Source organism: Nothobranchius furzeri, chromosome 1 (genome assembly GCF_043380555.1).
Source record: "Nothobranchius furzeri strain GRZ-AD chromosome 1, NfurGRZ-RIMD1, whole genome shotgun sequence".
Lineage (NCBI taxonomy): Eukaryota > Metazoa > Chordata > Actinopteri > Cyprinodontiformes > Nothobranchiidae > Nothobranchius > Nothobranchius furzeri.
The window spans coordinates 48,107,403-48,127,402 of NC_091741.1; the positions used below are offsets into that span (position 1 = coordinate 48,107,403).

Here is a 20,000-nt window from a genome sequence, read left to right on the forward strand (position 1 = left end):
CCTCACATCTCTTCAGCACAGGCTAAAGTGGGAAGAGGACTATTTACAAAGGTGAGGACGTTGACCCTATTGCGTGGCTGGTCATGTCTGACTTGTTGAACAGGCATTCTGCTGCAGGTAACACTTGTAAAACTGTTGGCTTCTGTAAATTTCCAACCGTCACATTGTAAAACAACAAGAGCAGGAAGGCTGTTAAACTGTCTGTTGATGCTGTAACAACCAATGCATACACCGGCGGTTAGGGATGCTGTCAAGCTGAAGAAAGAGTCCTATCAGGTCTTTTTGGCCTGTGGGACTCCGGAGGCAGCTGGTAGGTACCGGAAGTCCAAGCGAAATGCGGCTCGGGTGGTTGCGGGGCCAAAAACCCGGGCGTGGGAGGAGTTCGGTGAGACCATGGAGCAAGATTTCTGTACATCTTTGATAAGATTCTAGTCTGTCGGCCGGCTTGGAGGTGGGAGGCTGCAGGCAGGCCTGTGGGCTTGCCGCTGCTATCTCCCGGGACTATGCCGGCTGCTGGTTGGGACCCCCCCACCCCCACCCCACCCCCACCCCCCACCCACCCAAAACACTGGTACCTGGACAGTTTAGATCAAAGAAGAGCCATTCAGTCCTAAAGCACAAAACCCTTTAAACAAAAACCACCAGCAACATCAAACTCCAGCCTTTAAATGGATAAAATGCAGCAGCAAGATCCTGCAAACTTCAACAAACTCCAGCTATTTCCTTTTAGGAAAACCAAAGTTCTGAAACAACAAAGACTGATAGATGTTTACAGAAACCTGTTTCCTCTGTAGTTGTTGCTGCTGCAGGTATTTCTATCGTGATGTCATCATGTTGGTGTTAAGTGTTGCTCTTCTGGTGTTAGCTTGGTAGAAATTCAATTTGAAGCAGGGTGATGAACATTGGTGTGTAATGCTTTGTGGATCTGTCCTTTTGTGTTTCGTGTGTTTCAGTGAAGGTAGATGACGGTTATAGCAGCATAAAACAAGCCAGTGAAACACCCTTCGCTAGCTGTCTACCCTCATGACTCATGACAAACTTTCACAGATGTCATTCTCTTGTGGCGCAGAGATGGGTCTGTGAGGAATCTGAGTTAAAGGGGAACATTTAAACTCTTTGGCACAGAATTCGTGGAACTCAGGAAGTGGCAGAGCCCACATAGTCAGTCACAGGAAGTGTGTGTGTGTGTGTGTGTGTGTGTGTGTGTGTGTGTGTGTGTGTGTGTGTGTGTGTGTGTGTGTGTGTGTGTGTTGTGGATGGTGACGAAGGCCGGGTCATAAAAGCCAGGAAGCTTCTGGGATGAGTGTCCGCCCATGCCACACACGGCTGAGGCCTGAGGGACGTAAAGATGCCAAACACATGTGGGACTAACGCCTCTGCAGAAAATGCAAGAAAAAATAATAACATTTGGCAAATGTCACTCAGCTTCTTTTCACACCTGCTCGTACAATCGGCTTTCCCCTCAAGGGAACGTCCATGTGTTCTGAGTGGCTGTTTAAATCCCACTCATGTCCTGAAAGATTGTGCCCATCCTTCATTCCTCCTATCGTGTTTGTTTTGGATACCATCACTGCCTTGCAGCTGAACGTCAACATCAAAATGTGGCACGCTGCATTTCTTGGGTTAATGAGACATAATTAAACTAAACCCACAGACCCGGTTAGGACTTGTTGGTTATTAGTCGGAGGGTTGATGCTGCTTTTTGAAGCCTAGCTGGCTCAGGGTCGTGCCACTTAGCAGCTTTGCTGATGCATTAACGATTTTGCGCTCACACTCACTAAAATGCCACACAAGAAGAAAGAGAGAGTGCAGCGAGCAGCAACAAAAGCACTTGGGTGGAAAAATCATTTCACACTCAATTAATCACAATTTTTACAATACTTAGCTGAAGGTGATGGGGTAACGTCAGTTTAGCAAAGATTTTCTTGTTACAGCTGAATGAACCTTCAGTCTTTATTCTTTATTTTGGCAGAAATTTTGCCTCCAAATTCCAGCATATATTCTCTTAATCCTAGTCACACTGTCACTTAACACTCGTGGACTCTCCCATCTTGACTCACAACGAGAAAGGCTGTTGGTGGTTTAACGTCCAGGAAACAGCAGCGAACGTCTCGGCTAGTAGAAACTAACCATTAGCATTAGCAACTCAGCAGAATTCAGGCTTGTGTTATTTGCGGAGATAAAACATCAACATCGTAGAGCAAACAGAGTCAGCCATTGGTAGTTGCTGTTAGCCAATCAGAGGCGAGATGTCCAAATATCAGGAAATAAGACTCCAAATCCTGCGAGAAGGAACTAGCTGCAGCATGCAGTAAAGGGTGGCGTTGTCAGAGTCTTACCATATTTGGAAATGGCCCATTAGCATTCCAGAACTGAAGAGGGTGCCGTAGCTAATATCACCTAAAAAGCAAGATTGAGGACGGAGTTGAGATGTTCATTGATTGAACCCTTTTTTGGCTGCATTTGTGCATTTCCCTCCTGTCTCAGCTGCACTTTGGTCGATGTTAAGATTTTACCTGAAAGTGAAAGAAAGTAGGCCACTACCAGGCGTTTCTCCTCCCCCGAAGCTGGTGGATGGCGCATGTTATGTGTGCAAGGCGCCAAGTGCTTTGTAACAGATTTAGTGGTAAAGTGTCTATGGTGTCAGAGAGGTGTGTAGTTTTGGGTAAAACTAAAATATAAATAAATTAAGTCTGTTTCAGCTGGCTAAACAAGTTACTACCAATCCCACCTAAAAACAAAATGAAAGGAACCTTTGCATTTCAGATTATGTTCAGGCTTTGTCGTGTAGCAAATTGTATTTATCTTGCTTAATTAGAACATAGAACATACGTAGTATTAAGGATTGTAAACTAGTAACAGCCATAATTCATGTGGGCCTGACAACTGACCCAATGCAGCCCCTTGCTGCGTGCTGCAGCCAGGTTTTTATTTATTTATTTATTTTATCGTGACCTGTCCGGCTGTGAAGAAATCAGAGTTTATGTCTGAATGCCGAAGACAAGCCTAACAGTTGTAGGTGGAGCGTTATAGCTTCTGCTATAATGCCAAGCCTGATACCAAAACTTTATTAGAAATATTTTTCAGTTGTTTTACATACCAACGGACACAGAGACAGAAGTTTGAGAAAGGGGGAGATGGGCTCAGAAAAATAAACAATAAATGATGAACAAGAATCTGGTTCTGGACCTGCAGAAAGAGAGAGAGAAAGGGGAGACACAAAAATACAATAAGACCAAATGATCACTGCACCAACAGCATGAAGATATATAAAAGTAACTATTTTTGCTGAGAAACACACGGTAATAATTCATAGTGCATTTAGTGCCAACCACAGCCACCACACAGGTGATGTGTTGAAAATGCCCAAGTCCACCCTTGTGAGAGCACCATGTGAGCACCTGTGGGCGTACACAGTTGTATTTGTAAGGCTTCTCCAAAGGAGTGTCCAATAGTGAATGTGAGGGGCCACAGACAGACCTGCCCCCAAAGATGTGAGGAAGATGGAGGAGTTCCAAGCCCTAGAGATCCATGGGTCTCTCCGAAGTGCAGGGATCCCAGGGAGACAGCCGCCAGAGAGGCCCCAACCCCCCTCCCGAGAGGCGCAGAGGATTACCCAGGGGGTCACAACCAGCAGCTGCCAGAGCCCCAAGCTAGATAAGCTCGAAGCACAGTGGCCTGGGACCCAAGGGTGACCAACCCCACCGGGGACCCACCAGAGCCCAGGGATCCAGTCTCCACCTGGCAGCCACTGGGAGCAACCTGACCATCACAAAACTTCCTGCCCTTCCCTGCTTTAAATAAAGTAGTGGTTCATGCTAAATGCTCAGGACTCTGCTCCTCGTGTTCCACTCCCACTGGTTGTCTGCAGTCAGATGGTGTATGAGAAATGTGTTAGCTAGCATTATTCAGTGTTGCTGTTAGCTTACTGCTTTAAATTTGCCTGTCTTGGCATGATAGCCCATGATAGTTTGTACACGAGTACAAACAATGAATCCCTTGGTTCAGTTAAAATAAACTTTTAATTTGAATGGACATCCATAAATGTCTAACTTAAATTTGTAAGTTAAAATAATGTAGAATTGTGAGTATTTTTAACCCTCTGGAGGCAGGCGTTGCAGATTAGCAACATTAAAACCTACCTACCTGGTTACTCCACACATGTATTTCATGAGCCTTTTTTAACTCAGAAATACCCCTGAAGGACTTAATTGTTCGTCCATTTATCAAAACTTATTTTGAGCCTGAGAGGGTTAACAAGATAAAATGTTTGTTTCCACTTAGTAATCTAGCAAGATTTGTTGTTTCAACTCACAATATAATGTTCAAACAAAGCATAGTTATTATTTATGATTTTTTACAACTTGACATTTCGGGTTGAAAGAAAGTATTCAATTAAGTTGACATGACTCAAGTTTTTAAGGCAGCCGGTGAACTTTTGCTTTTAAGTTATTCTGGTTTACAATTTATTTCAGCGTGCTGGGGATGGTAATGATGATCTGGTATCCCTGTCCAACCACTCCTGGCCTCCAGCCTCGGACAGCTAACCGAGAACAGAGGTGCGATAAGACCCCTAGTCTCCCTCCGCCTGCTCTAATGTGGTGTATTTAAAGGGACTTTACAGAGTTTTGAATTTTTGTGCTCGCGATTGCCCCCTCAGGCCAAAAGCGTAACAGCAGCTTCAATAGTAGGCTCGTGCACGAGGCGTGCATGCTGTACATGCACACTCCTCAACGAAAATAACAGCTGAGACAGTCCCTTGTGTGTGTGTGTGTGTGTGTGTGTGTGGCCCGGAGGACAGAGGACAGGAGAATGCGCAGCTAATTAATTAAATAATTTGGTTCTGTACCTTTCTCTTCAGCACAACCGACAAAGGTTTAAGATGGGTCAGTCCTCCTGCATGCTCAGATCATTCCCTTCCCTTGCTTGAAAAATTGTTTCAAAATGAAAGTTGAACCCACATCTTTTTTATCTGTGGATTCATTGCTGTTCACCGAGTCTCAAATAAAAAATTTGGGCATCTTACTGTAAAAAAATATACCATTAATGTAAAAAAGAAACTCTAAATAAACTATGTTCACATCCAGAAATGAACCCAGGTCTTCTGCACAAGAGTCCAACATCTTACTAGGTGAGCTAAAGCACCAGTGAAATCCTTTGTATCTGTAACATTTATATCCTTGATGACAGCTGAAACAACATTCAAAGAATGCTTCAGAGTGAAAATGGCTATTTTGTTGCTAATTTGCAGGAAATATCTAGAACAAAGTTCTTCAGAAAGTAGCTAAGGGTCCTCAGAAATGTATCTACAGTAGCTTTGTCACTAGGCGTTAGGAACAGCGGCAAAGTGGCACTACCTCGCTCTCTGCTGCTAAAGCTACGGATAGCAAATGCTATGGGCTATGCCTGAGCGTGAACGCGCATGAAGCAGCCTGCTCGACCGAGCAGCTCTCTTTTTCTGTGATTTTACAGAAAAACAGGCAATCACAGTAAAAATGCCAGGGCTCATTCTACAGGACCAGGGCATTGCAGGAGAATGTATGAAGAAGACATTTATTATTTCTATACATGTTTTGGCTGTCAAACTTCCATAATGCCCCTTTAAATCCTGCCGTCTGAAGCTTTCTCCTCCAGCTGACTTCTACTTCCTGAAACAGGTGCTTGTGAGCATAGATATCATATATATTAGCTAGATCCCTCACCCGTGCTGTTCGTCAATGGACCCTGACGTCCGTACACAGCGGCCATCTTACTTCGGACAGCTGCCGTCCTCTAACACTGGTGTTTAGTGGTGCATGCACTATTTAAACAATTCTAACTTTCTCAATTTTCAACCGATTTTCATACGTTTTGATTTTTTAGAAACATTAGAGACATAGTTATGAAATACATCAGTTTTGGATGGAAACTCTCCTTATTTCTGTCCACTTTCCAGTCGTTTTCCCCTATCCTGTCAATTTCCCATAGACTTACCGTTTTAATATCAACAAGATCTGCTTCTGATGAACTAGCTGTAGTTTATAAACTGAGGTCAACTTAGAAATATAAGTTTTAAGATACCTTATAACTTAACATATCAACTTATAAATAAAAACTCAAATACCTGATTTCATTTACAGAAAATAGTAAAACAAAACAAAAAATAAACACAAAAAAGCAGCGAACAAAATTTAAAGTTAAAACACCCAGTCCAAAAAACAAAAAGCAAAACAACTCTAGAATCTCAATGACTGACAAACTATTTTATAAAAGACAAATAAAAATATACAGAATATATTTTATTTACTTTGACTTGGTAATATAAACCTAATATATACTTGCTTTGGCAAGTTATAATAATTTATATTTATTTCCACCTTCAGCCTGCAACCCATTTAAAATGAAAGTTTGAGAAGACAAAACTGGGATAATTGTGAGTTAAAGTAAAGGGCTTAATAAACACTTCAAAAATTAAAGAGTAAGTGAATGACGGACTGATAGTTATGAAAAACTTGTTTATTACAGATTATACATGCTTTTGATTATAAAAATAACAGATCTAAGACAGATGCTAAAGCACATTGTGGGTCACCTTTCAAAAAGACTGCTTTTGTAAGCTTCTGTCTCACGCTGTCAGACTGAAAGCTAAGAGTTGCTAATCTTGCTATAGAGCTCCGGGAGTTGACGTCACTTCTCCCGGCATGCAACAGTTCAAATCGAAACAGCGCCATATTGGCATGCAGAAGCCGGCAGCTGGGCTATTTGTTATTGTCAGAAAACTCAATCAGACAGGAAATATGGTAGATTCCTGTTGTGCCCCAGGATGCAGAACAGACGCGGACGACATAAGGGATGAGCCATCTACAGGATTCCCCAAGATCCGGAGCGCCGCAAACGTTGGATGATTGTAATAAAACGCGCTAGTGACCGGGCTAAAATAAAGCTGTGGGATCCCGAGAGTAAAGGTTTTCGCCTTTGCAGCGACCGCTTCATATCAGGTACTTAAACCAACGTTTCCTCAACTGTGTATGGCGTTTATTTTAAATGCTTTTATTACGATTCTTAGTGGGCTTCCTAAACTTATTTTGGCGTGGCTTTTTCTGTCTTATTACTCATAGCAACAAGTAAACGTCACGTAAAATGTTTACGTGTTTTAGGATCACAGCAATTAACCGGCTAAGCTGTATTTAATTTTTAAGCAATGGTTGATCAATTGTCAGATCACACATAAAAAGCACTTTGGATTGCTACTATCTGTCTCACCGAGACACATCTCAGACAGATCCTGAGACGCTCCTGCCTGACATATTTATTTTGTTCACGGAAAAAAATCAGACTAGTGATTTCTCTTGGCGTTTAGTTTATACATTCAAACAGCACAGCACTCTATTTAAACTGTTTACATGTAAATCTGTTATTTGTCCATCCATCCATTTTCATCCGCTTATCCAGAGTCGGGTTACGGGGGCAGTATCGTCGAGAGGCCCAGACTTCCCTCTCCCCAGCCACTTGGGCCAGCATCCTCCGGGGAAATCCCAAGGGGTTCCCCGGCCAGGTCCGGTAAGAAGTCCGCTCCGCTCCGACAGCTTCTGGCATTTTTAAAAAGTATCCCAGGGGTTAATTTCTGACTATATAAAACGATTTCTTTGGTTTTAAAGTGTGACGTAAACTCCGACGAAGTAAAATCCAAGCCGATCCCGTTCATGTTCATGTTTACGATCCTTGTTTGTTTACCTTCTTTTCCTGCCAATATGGCGTCTACTAACTGAGAGTCACGTGGGGTCCGGAGCTCTATGTGGTGCATCCTCAGCTTAAAGAACAGGGAGACAATAGATGTCAACATGGGAGTGAGACTCAATTCCGTACTGTGTCTCACTGATGTGCTCCCCAAGCAAAAAGACATCCTCTGACCCAATCCTCTTGCGCACGATGTAGATGACCTCCTGTGGTTTGATAGGCTGTGATCGTCTGCCCGCTGATGCCGGGAGAATTGCCCTCTCTGCTGCTCTGGTGACCCTCACAATACCTTCAGATGGGACCACAAGACCTCCGTTGTTCTTCAGAGTCAGCAAATGGAAGCTCTGGTCATCACAGGCAGATGCAGCATCCATCACCAGGCTGGCACGGCAGACATCACAGGACAGCTTGGTAATGGCTCGCCGCACAACAAATCCTGAGATTGCAATTACCAATGTAACTGGACAGTGTGGTTGCCTTTATACTTTACACAGGCCTATAGATCAACATGATGTCAGGTGAGAAATCAGACAAGAACTATAGTTTGACTACATTAAGGCAAACAAGTAATCATGATTGGTAAGTGTGGAATTTATTCATTGTATTCATTTATCAGGGGGATTTGATAAGCCAGCAGTTTTTCAAAAGACTACAAACATCTTTTGTGGTTTTCTTCTGACTGCATTTTTAGGTTCTTTTTGAAACACAGGGAAGGATTTTTTACCTTGCTGACAGTTTTGATCGTGACGCCACTGAGCGTCAGCTCTGAGGAAGATCGCAGACACTTCTTAGGGCAACTTCCCACTGCCTCCTTCTTTCTCCATCTCTGGGAAATCTTAAACAAGTGACAAAATGTAGGCAGCTTTAGAAATCATTGTCAACAGTTAACAGCCTTTTCCTTTAACATGAACATAAGACAAACAATAGTTAAACAAAAGGTGTCAAGACAGAAACATGCAATGATTGATTAACCAAGAAATCTTGAATTCAAGCAATTCAACTTTTTAAAATCACAGTTAGCTGATAGATCTTGAACTTTGCCATCACTGTTATTTCTAAAAAGCAGTTAAAAGCAAAGCAGATGACAGAGACTTATCAGCCTAACACAGTTGAATGTTTGTTATTGTTAAATCTTACGAATGAAAGATGATCCCACGTTGTTGTGGTTGAAGACATCGTCTATTAGAGCATCCATAGGCAGCACACAAGTCAGGCATGCTTGTTGTGTTTCACGTGTATTTCTGTAAAAACAAAGCCAGCAATTTCTGCTATTTTACAGTTTTTCTCAGTTGCTAAAACACTAAAATCCATTGACTGAAGAAAGTTATCAGTTGCTTGAAGTCATTACAGTTTTTCCTCAATTGTTTACACACATTTCCTGAAAGCATGCCTCATGTTCTCAGAACTCTACACACAAATCCAAAAATACACACACAATGGGCAAAACCCCTCACTTAACCTGCAAAATTAAACTTTGCATTCAAAACAATGTTATTTCTCCTCAAAATGTGATTTTGTTGTCAAATGACACACACAAACCATCATATGAATAGACATTTATAAGAACCAGCAGAACACTCATGTGCTCAATGTTAAACACTATGATGAATGGAAAACACGTCTTCTCCATTCATCATAATGACTAAAGCCTTTCTGGTTCAGTGTTACACCTACGACAGTAAATACATGCATGTGTTGTTATTTCAGAATATTGTTTTTACACTCTGAACACACAAATACATGGTAGAAATTATTTTATTTTTTCCACAAAACATTGTACACAAAGTTTATCCCATTCCCAACCAACACAAAGTTGCACACATAAACTACATCCAACAGAAATTTACTGCATACAGTTACAGTAAAAAAGAAAACTATGCTGCATCCTCTCTTCTGTTGCGGTCTGGCCACAGCGCCTCATCCACATCACAAGCAGAGTTGTCCCTGGCCAAGCAGCGGGGGAAATATCTCCTAGCATGGCGATTCCAGCCATGAAAAGAATCAGCTGCTATATCTCCACATGTGTCCTCCATAGCTTGGAGAAGAGGTATACGGGTTTGTGGCTGTCAGTCATACACCTTCCATCTCCATGCAGAGAAAAATTCCTCAATGGGATTGAGGAATAGAGAATATGGAGGGAGATAAACAACTAAAAAGCGTGGGTGGCCAGTGAACCAGTTACGAACCACAGCAGCCCTGTGGAAACTTACGTTGTCCCAAATGACAATGTACCTGGGCTGTTCTGGACCATCTACCTGGTCTGGTGGAATGAGTGTGTTATGTAGGATGTCCAGGAATGTGATCAGATGGGTAGAGTTGTAGGGGCCAAGGGTAGCATGGTGATGGATGATGCCATGGTAGCCAAGCGCTGCACACATTGTGATGTTCCCTCCACGCTGGCCTGGGACTTCAACAATGGCACGCTGGCCAGTGATATTCCTTCCCCTCTTTCGTCTTTTTGTGAGGTTGAATCCAACCTCATCAATGAAGATGAACTGGTGCTCCACTGCAGCTGTCTCAAGCTCAAGGACTCCCTGAAACTCACATGACAATATCAGAAATAAACGTGGAGTGGTCACTAGTGTGAAGCACAGTCCTTATGATTACAATATTGAAATATGTATAATTTACTGTACACAATGTTGAGTGTATGCATCAATTGCGGGACTCACTTGCACATAGTTATATCGCAATTCTTTGACTGTTTCTGAGTTTCCTTCAAATTGCACCCTGTTGACCTGTGGCTCGGACCTCATCAGAGACTACGGTCCTTGGTCTTCCTCTTCCTCTTCCTCATCCTCATCCTCCCCATCCTCCTCCTCTTACTCTCACTCCTCTGGCTCTGCCTCTGTTTCCAAAGTTGGCATCCATTGCTCCAACACAGAAGAGCTCACCTGTTGCCCTTTTATGCTAAAGTTCTGTTTTGCTGATTGTAAAACTGTGTGACAGGTGTTTGCCCTTGTGATGAGTCAGTGTGCACATTTGAATAGCAGTGTGTTCCTTGTGAGAACAAGATAGTTCCTGTATGAAAATTGTGCCAACAGGAGAGAATTGTGTGTAGTGTTTTGAGAAATGTGGGTTTTAAATTTGAAATTTGAGTGCAAAGCAGGAATTGTGCTTGTAGTTTCGCAAAATTGGTTAGGGGGGGTTGGTTACTTGGTTACATGTTGTGGTAATTGTGTCTCAAGTACCAGAAAATGTGTGTAAACAATTGAGAAAAACTGTAAATGAGTGTTTCACACTTTTAAAGCTGCTAAGGCAAATTTGGAAAACAATTTTTTTTCATGCCTCTTAACAAAGTTCGAACATAGTTTAGCTATAAATATGTTTTGGAGATAAAAACAAACATATGATTCTGTCACATTTGTCTAAAAACCTCCGCCAATTACACGTAATGAACCAAAAGCCCCTATTGGACCATCCGGTTGTCGTTCACGCCGAACCGCAGCACTTCCCTGTGTCCTCCACTCATTACACACTCACGCATTTAGCAACAGAACACCACTGGTGTGAGAGGTTCTCTGCTCAATAATGTCAGAGAAGGAGAAACAGCCGGCTGCTACCACTTAGACAAAATACCAAAGTCCCAAAATGAAAAACACCATTTGAAGTCATGGACAACAAAAGACGTTTGAGCCAAGAAAACGGCGACTAGTGTTTAGCGCCATCTCGTTTCCTCTGGTAATGCAGGCTTTTGGTTCCGGCAGAAGACACCTGAGGGGAGGGGTGAGTGTTCCGTGACCATGTTTGCTTTCAAAACCTAGCTTGTTCTGTAGATTCGCTAAAGCAGCTTTAACCTGCAGATGTGTTGAAACCAAAACAAGAAAAGCTTCATTTTATGCATCGTAAAGCTTTCTGCCGTGTTTCTTATGAATTGAAATGAATCCGAAACCTGAAACTGGACCTTTAACCTTCCTGTTGTATAGAATGAGGGGGAGCAGCATTGCTGACAGTTTCACTTCTGCGCCACGTTTCCTATTCCTCATCCTTAGGGCAGGCTGACATTCATGCTTCAGATGTTTCCCCTCTGAAACACACCTGATTTTAACTCACCAACCGGCTTTGAAGAGCTTTGTGACAAACTGTTAGAACATTTTATTGTTTTGAGTCACCTGCAAAGAAAGGTCCAAAATGTGCAGAATGCCTTGCTCTACAACTACAATGTGCTGACCAACCGAGAGAGATAACTGGAAATCACTTGTTGTTTTTTATTATTACATATCTAAGTACAGAAACTTTTGATGATTTATTTCCTTACCCTTATGGGTCCTTGTAAACTCTCAATACAATTGCAGTGGACTCAAGTTGGAATGAATGCCTTGCAAGTCATACTCTGGAGAAAAAAAGCACCAGTGTGCCTGTTTCAAGAACTGGAAGTGGGCCACATCAGAGATGAGCTTCAGACAGCAGGATTTGGACTCTTATCTCCTGATATTTGGACATCTTGCCTTGGATTGTTTAACAGCAACATGACTGTACCACTGATGTTGTTTGCTCTGCAATGTCGATGTTTTATCTCCACAAATATCCCAAGCCTGGAGGAGTTCTGCTGTGTGGTGGTGTTGCTAATGCTAACGGTTAGCTTCTACTACTCAAGGTTTTCTCCGCTGTTTCCTGGACACTAAACCAACAACAGCCTTTACCGTCGCAAGTCAAGATGGGTGAGTCCATCAATATTAAGTGACAGAGTGATGTGGGTCTGTCAGGATTTTCAAATGCTGGTGTTTCCTCATCTATTTTTTTTAGAAACTAATGCAGGAGATTGTAGGAGACTATTTTCGTGTTCAGTCGGCATAAAAAATTATAAAAATAATAATTAAACTAATTAAAATTATAAATAATCATTAAAAACGTTTTTGTCAGTGAACCACACCTTTAATGTTAACCCCTGGCCTCCTTGAAGATAATGGCCTATGATTAGCATCAAATCAAGGTTTGATTGGACAGAGTCCAGCTCTTGACTGCAGCGCTGGTTTAGTGTTTCATCTAACGGGTTCAGGAGGTAAACCCAGACATCCCTCTCCTCTGGGATGCTTTCCAGCTCCTTCTGAGGGATATCCAAGTATTCCGTAGCCAAAAAGGATATGTGATCCTCCAATGACCTTTGGGTTTGCCACGGGGATTCCAACCAGTTGAACAGAAGGGAGGTGACCGGGAGATGTCAGAAGACAAGTGGAGTTGGACAACAAATACGCCAGTAAACAGAGAGCCAGAAACCATGGCCTTGCCCATTTTTCCAGTCTGATTTGAGCTCCTCCTAACCTCTCCAATCTCCTAAAACCATAATATGATAAAGACCTTTGACCATATATCTATTGACTTAATCAGAATCCCCAATGCTCCTTATCTCAGTTTGTGTTACACACACACACACACACACACACACACACACACACACACACACACACACACACACACACACACACACACATATATATATATGATCTCCACATCACTGATCACTATTTTATTTCTTTCAATATTGTAACCCAGCTTTCTTTTACCAAACCAACCCGACTCATCTCTTTTAGGAATATAAAGGACATCAATATCGACACTTTATCCTCCTTTATGGATAATATTCAGCTACCGGACAATCTCTCCTCCCCTGATGACCAGGCTACTCTCTACAATGATCAGTTAGCTCACATTTTAAACTCCCTTGCTCCAGTCAAAACCCGTTCTGTTACTTTCTGTAGTCTGCTCCCTGGTTTTCCCCTCAACTCCGGACACTGAAAACCAAATCCAGGCAGCGTAAACGCCTCTACAGAAAAACTGGTCTCACCATTCACAAATAACTATATAAAAATCATATGACTCAGTATAAGGACTTAATTTTACTAACCAAACAACAGTATTACTCCTGTCTAATCAACTCCAATCGAGGCAACACTAAGTCATTGTACTCCATTATCAATAAAATTCACCGGCCATCCGATACTCTGCCCCCACACATGTGCTCTACTGCTACTTGTAATGCCCTTCTTCTGTTCTTCAACGAAAAAATAATAAACATTCACCGTGCAATCAATCAAAGCATCCCCCCTACCTCCCCATATGATCCTCCCGAACCAACACAGTTATTTTCCATTTTCCAAATTCCCAGTGATTCTGAGATATCAGATATTATCCACAAGTCAAAGTCTTCTACCTGCCTTCTCGATCCCCTTCCCACAGCCTTGATTAAATCCTGCCTCCCCTCCCTGCTCCCTCTCGTCTCCGCTCTCATACACGCATCCCTTTCCTCCGGTATTGTTCCCTCTATCTTCAAAACTGCTGCAGTTACTCCAATACTTAAAAAACCTGGTTCGGATCCTAACATTTTTACTAATCTCCGCCCCATCTCCAACCTACCCTTTGTCTCCAAAGTTTTAGAAAAAATAGTCGCTACCCAGCTCCACACCCATCTGACACTAAACTCCTTCTATGAACCCTTCCAGTCCGGTTTCCGCCCACTTCACAGCACAGAAACAGCCCTCCTCAAAATAACTAACAATCTCCTCATTGCTGCTGATTCCGGTCTACTATCCATCCTGGTCCTCCTTGATCTGAGTGCAGCCTTTGACACAATATCTCATTCCATTCTCCTCCATAGGTTATCTTCCATCGGCATTGCTAACATCCCACTTCAGTGGTTTCAGTCCTACCTATCAGGTCGTACTCAGTTCATTACTATCAAATCCTCCCGCTCACAGCCCTCTTCTGTCTCTTCTGGCGTGCCCCAGGGCTCTGTCCTGGGGCCCCTCCTTTTCATTATATACATCCTTCCCCTTGACAATATCTTCCGTAGATTCAATATTCATTTTCACTGCTTCGCGGATGACACCCAGCTCTATTTGTCCAGTAAGCCAAATTCTGCACTTACTCCCTCTTCGCTCATCACCTGCCTTCAAGAAATAAAATCCTGGTTCAGTTCGAACTTCCTGAAATTAAATACAGACAAAACAGAACTTCTTTGGTACAAAGAATACTCTCTCAAAATTTGACAGTTTCTCTCTCACAGTTGATAATACTTCAGTTTCCCCCTCTCCCCAGGTCAAGAGTCTGGGCATCATCCTAGACAGCACACTATCCTTCCAATCTCATATCAATAGCATCACATGGTCAGCTTATTTCCATCTTCGTAACATTAATCGTCTTCGCCCCTCTCGATGTCCACTCTACTTCTATACTTGTCCATAGTCTGGTTACATCACGTATCGATTATTGCAACTCTCTTCTCTCAGGTCTCCCTCAGAAAACCCTCCGTAAGCTCCAGTTGGTTCAGAATGCATCAGCACGCATCGTCACTAAAACTCCCATCTCTCATCACATCACCCCCATCCTCAAACAACTCCATTGGCTACCCGTGCACACCAGGATTAACTACAAGATTCTCCTTCTCACCTTCAAGGCCATCCATAACCTCGCCCCTCTCTACCTCACAGATCTCGTTCACATCGTCACCTCGTCCCGTTCCCTCAGGTCCTCCTCCTCCATTCATCTCTCTGTGCCCTCCTTTCGTCTCAGCACCATGGGGAGTAGAGCCTTCAGCTGCACCGCTCCCAAACTCTGGAACTCCCTTCCCCCTCTCATCAAGAACATTAACTCATTCACAGAATTCAAAAAACAACTGAAAACTCACCTCTTCATGACCACATATCAGCTTTGAATTTTAGAGTGCCTTGTTTGTTGATATATGTTTACTTACTGAATGATTTGTGTTTTTATTCTGTACAGTGTCCTTGAGTGACCAGAAAGGTGCTTTTAAATAAAATGTATTATATATATATATATATATATATATATATATATATATATATATATATATATATATATATATATATATATATATAGATAGATAGATAGATAGATAGATAGATAGATAGATAGATAGATAGAGATAGATAGATAGATATTGCGCCCGGTTGTATATGCATGTATATATAATTATATAATACGGTGTATGCGTGCTAACAGTTTGGTATTTGTCTAGGAAGTGGAATAGCCCAATCGGAGTGGCATTCCACTAAACTTTTATTTAAACATTCTTGTTCCGCCTCGTTTGCTGTGGTGGATCAAACGAGGCTGTAAAACCCATTAAAGTGATGGAGACCAGACTTCAAAGTCCAGTATTTTTTTAATGCACACAAATTCACCTGCAACTGGTTGGCTCATTCGACACAAGCCTCTGTGGAAGATTGTTTATAGGTACAAGTTTAAAGCTCCAACTTGTGGAGGATGTTGGAAAAATACATGTAACAAGATATGTACAACTTGTTTGGATTTGGCGTTATCTTCTGGAAACATATAAAACGTTTCAGTTCACTGTCAGGGCTTTGGATTTGAGGTTTATTTTAAACGACGAAGCAGTGAGATAACAAATCCTGGCTCCTCGTACTTGTTTTGACTTTTTCACATTGAACCTAATCTCCTGTAATGAACATTTGTGTTTATGAATGTGTTGGTGGTGTTGCCATGGCAGCATCTTGTGTGACTGAGAACTCTCTGAGAGCACACACACGCACCCACCCACACACACACACACACACACACACACACACACACACACACACACACACACACACACACACACACACACACACACACACACACACACCCACACACACACACACACACACACACACACACACCCACACCCACACACACACACACACACACACGCACCCACACACACACACACACACACACACATACACACACACACACACACACACACACACACACACACACACACACACACACACACACACACATATTGCTAGCATATGATACACATCCAAACCCACCTGCTACACACACACATACACAAATGTCACACACAAACTAGTACACACTATTTTCATGAAGTATCATAATCATATGACGCCATCCGAAATACGTCAACCTCTGATGCAACACCCTTCACCAGCATGGCTGACACCAGAGGAGAGCCAGGTTTATGGAGTGCTTCTCAGACACACACACGCACGCACACACACACACACACACACACACACACACACACACACACACACACACGCACACACACACACACACACACACACACATAGAACTGAGCATGTCATTCTGATACTCGTCTTTTTAACTTTTTTTGTTTTCAGCACCAACTTGCGGAATAAAGTCAGTTACAGTTTTTCACAGACGCGACACATTTCTCTGTACTTAGGTCACTTTGTTAAACTCTTCACACACAACAGAAGTTTATGTGGGCTAAGCTGAGGATCAATTATCATTGTTTTGGCCCAAAATGCTTCCAATGACTACATCTCTCAAATTTCCGGAATTCTTTTCTCAGTCAGACACAACAACTTCCAAAAATCTGTGTACGCACAGCACATTTTGCACGTGCTTACTACTCTTTTCAGAACAGTTAAACTCATGTTCAAAATGATAACATAATGAAAAACTGAATAAGACAGCAAGATTCAACAGCAAGATTTTATTAAACACATTTTAAATCTACTAACGCAGTTTAACCAGCCACAGCCGATTTTCATTGTAGATGAACATCTACACAGACGCTTCTCTTTCTATTTCATTACAAAAGGAGACAACAGCTGGATAGGTTTGTGATGTAAACATGGACCCAGCCTGAAAGAGAGAAGTGGCTGAAAGAGGAAGAAAAGGGGCTGGGAGGGGGCGAGAAATACGTATGGATGCCTGGACTTATCAGTGGATGGTGTATAAACAAATTCTTATATTTTGGAATCAGCAAAAAGATCAAAATAAATAAACAACATAAAATATTGACAAATAGCATCATGTCTGATTCATTCCAGTGACATATATTGGAGTCATGAACAATAGACGTGTCCTTGTATTACACGAGAAAACACTGCTATGCTACACGTTGCTAGTGTTTCTTAGGTCGTTGTTTTGTGGGTGGCAAAGTGTGTTTGTTGGCTGTCGGCCTTTGCTAGTGTTCTGGAAGAAAGTGTTTATTTGAGACCTGAACGAAGTGCTTTGGTAGTTGTAGAGCATTTTAAATGTGAAGTGAAATGCTTTGCCAAGCTGAAAGTCGGTTAGGAGAACTGTGTGAAGAGTTTTGCTAAAGTAACCTAAGTAGTGAGAAATGTGTCCTAGCATCTGGAAAATACTGTAAAGGGACGATGTGTATTTTTCCTGGCAATAGGGGCAGTCATGGACGTAGCTTGAAACAGGCGCATCGGAGCTTTTTTTCTCCAGAGTACAACTCACAAGGTATTCACGCCCACCAAAGACCACTGCAAACGTATAATAAATATGTGCGAAAGACCTCTATGAGTGGTCACAAAAGAATGTTACTAAATTAAAATTAATATTTCATGTGGTTGTCTGTAATGTAAACACACATTTGATTTTTTATCAAAAGCTAAAATCCAGAGGAACTGCACACACGGTGCCCATGGAGACCAGCAGCCAGCTGGCTGATAAACGGATATCGGAGACTCTGTTCTATCATGTGGTTAAAGTCAGGAATGCCATCAGCTGATATCAGATCACTGCCAAACTCTCTGTAATCCTCTTAAATGGCAAACGGAGGCCAAGGTGCCAAAAGTGCACACTGGGGCAGTCAAGCTTAGATGATTATCTTCGGCATGCCTGCTTGTGCCCGGTCGTATTTTAAATCTTTCACTGTATCTTCTCCGCTTGTGGGTCTCACCGTATCACTGTTTCTCACTGTTGGGGGAATGTAGGCGGGGTTGGGTGGACCTAAAGGTCATCTAGGGTCAGATTTGAGTCCTTTTCCTTCATTTTCACACACAAACACTCCTTAAGTGTCTTTGTTTCATTTATACTTTCTTTATTTGAGTATTTTCTAATACATGTGGACAGATGATGATGTGAATGGTTTCAGGCCAGATGACACAACAAGAAATAGTAAGAGACTCCAGGACTTCCATGTAAGGGCAACTATCTACCACAACACACAAAATATCACAGAACAAAGGTTAATAAACAAGGTTAAATATGAGTAAAATGATGAAAAGAAGATGTTGAAGTACGAAGAGAAAAGAAGAATTGATAAAAGAAGAGGCGCTTAAAATGCATCATGACACATCTGACTATGACACTCAGCAAAGGCCTGTAAATGAATTAATAAAAGCATGTTTTAATTAAACCAAAACGTGGACGTTGATATAAAAACTTGATTCAGTGTCACGTTTCTCTTTGAGTTTGATTGCCGCTCGTGAAAACAGACGTGCAACTCGCTACGAGAGATGCTTTTCTGCTTTCTTCCACTCGTGAGTCCACCTCTCTTCTTCTTCATGTCACTGTTTGTTTCTCCTCGTCCCTTCTCTGCGCTCCTCCTACTCCATCCTCTTAAAGACAGTTACACAAAGGCCAAACAGAAAGACTTAGGCGGGAAGAGCCTTGGGAAAGGGAAACTGCACTCAAACACACTGGTCGTTGCACAAAGCAGTAAAAATACAGCATAAACAGAAAAATCCACTCCTTGTAGAGCATCTCTTTCCATTGGCTATTACAGTGACCAATCAGATTCCAGGGGAGGAGAACTTCCTGCCAAATCCTGGAGGAGGGGGGTGCTCCCATGTGGTCTCATCTGTGTGTATTTACAACATGGAGTATTAATGTTTTTGCCTGATTCAGGTTGTACCTGGGCTACAGGTCAGACAGTGTTCATGATGGGATGTGGATCTGTGCCCGCTGTTTAGGATGAGGGAATTTCAGGAATGAGAATTTTACAAGGATTTTGGACTTCTGAGAAAAGGCAAAAAAAGAGGGGGAGGGGTACTATATAAACAGCAGTTAGGGAAAAGAGGTCATGTGTTCTGTTTTCACACAGATCTTACTCTCTCACCCTTCAGATGCTGCCGTTTGGCTCTAGTTCTTCAGTTTGGGAGGTCACATCCCAGAGAGATACACAATTTCTCAGATTTTCTCTTAGCTCACGGTGAGCCCAACGTGGTAGTGAATCTGGGTCAACGGCAGCAAAATGTGCTAAATAGAAACAAAGCGAGACTGAACTGATCCAGTATCACAGCTCCATGGATGATTCTCTGTAACTGGATGAAGGGAACTTTTACGTGTGTCTTCTAGATGAACGATTCTGCAGACAGGCAGGCCAACGTGGTCAAGAGCAGCTCAAGGAATGGTGTTAACCCTCTCAGGCTCAAAATAAGTTTTGATAGCGAACAACTAAGTCCTTCAGGGGTACTTCTGAGTTAATGAATTCTCATCAAATATGTATGTGGAGCAACCAGGTAGGTAGGTTTCAACGTTGCAAATCTGCAACGCCTGCCTCCAGAGGGTTAATAATCCCAAATTATGGCCTGACA

General features: G+C 42.3%; 1 protein-coding gene and 1 long non-coding RNA gene across 6 annotated transcripts in view; one reads left to right on the forward strand and one right to left on the reverse strand.

The window, feature by feature from the left end:
* LOC107385071 (ninjurin-2) overlaps positions 1-20,000 on the forward strand; it is a 44,838-nt gene that overhangs the window by 8,122 nt on the left and 16,716 nt on the right. The gene's annotated exons all lie outside the window — the stretch shown is intronic.
* Positions 6,857-9,154, reverse strand: LOC107385095 (uncharacterized). Its single transcript, XR_001572939.3, has 3 exons — positions 8,854-9,154; positions 8,441-8,551; positions 6,857-8,152 (listed from the first exon to the last, which is right to left on the reverse strand). It is a non-coding gene; the product is annotated as an uncharacterized lncRNA (long non-coding RNA).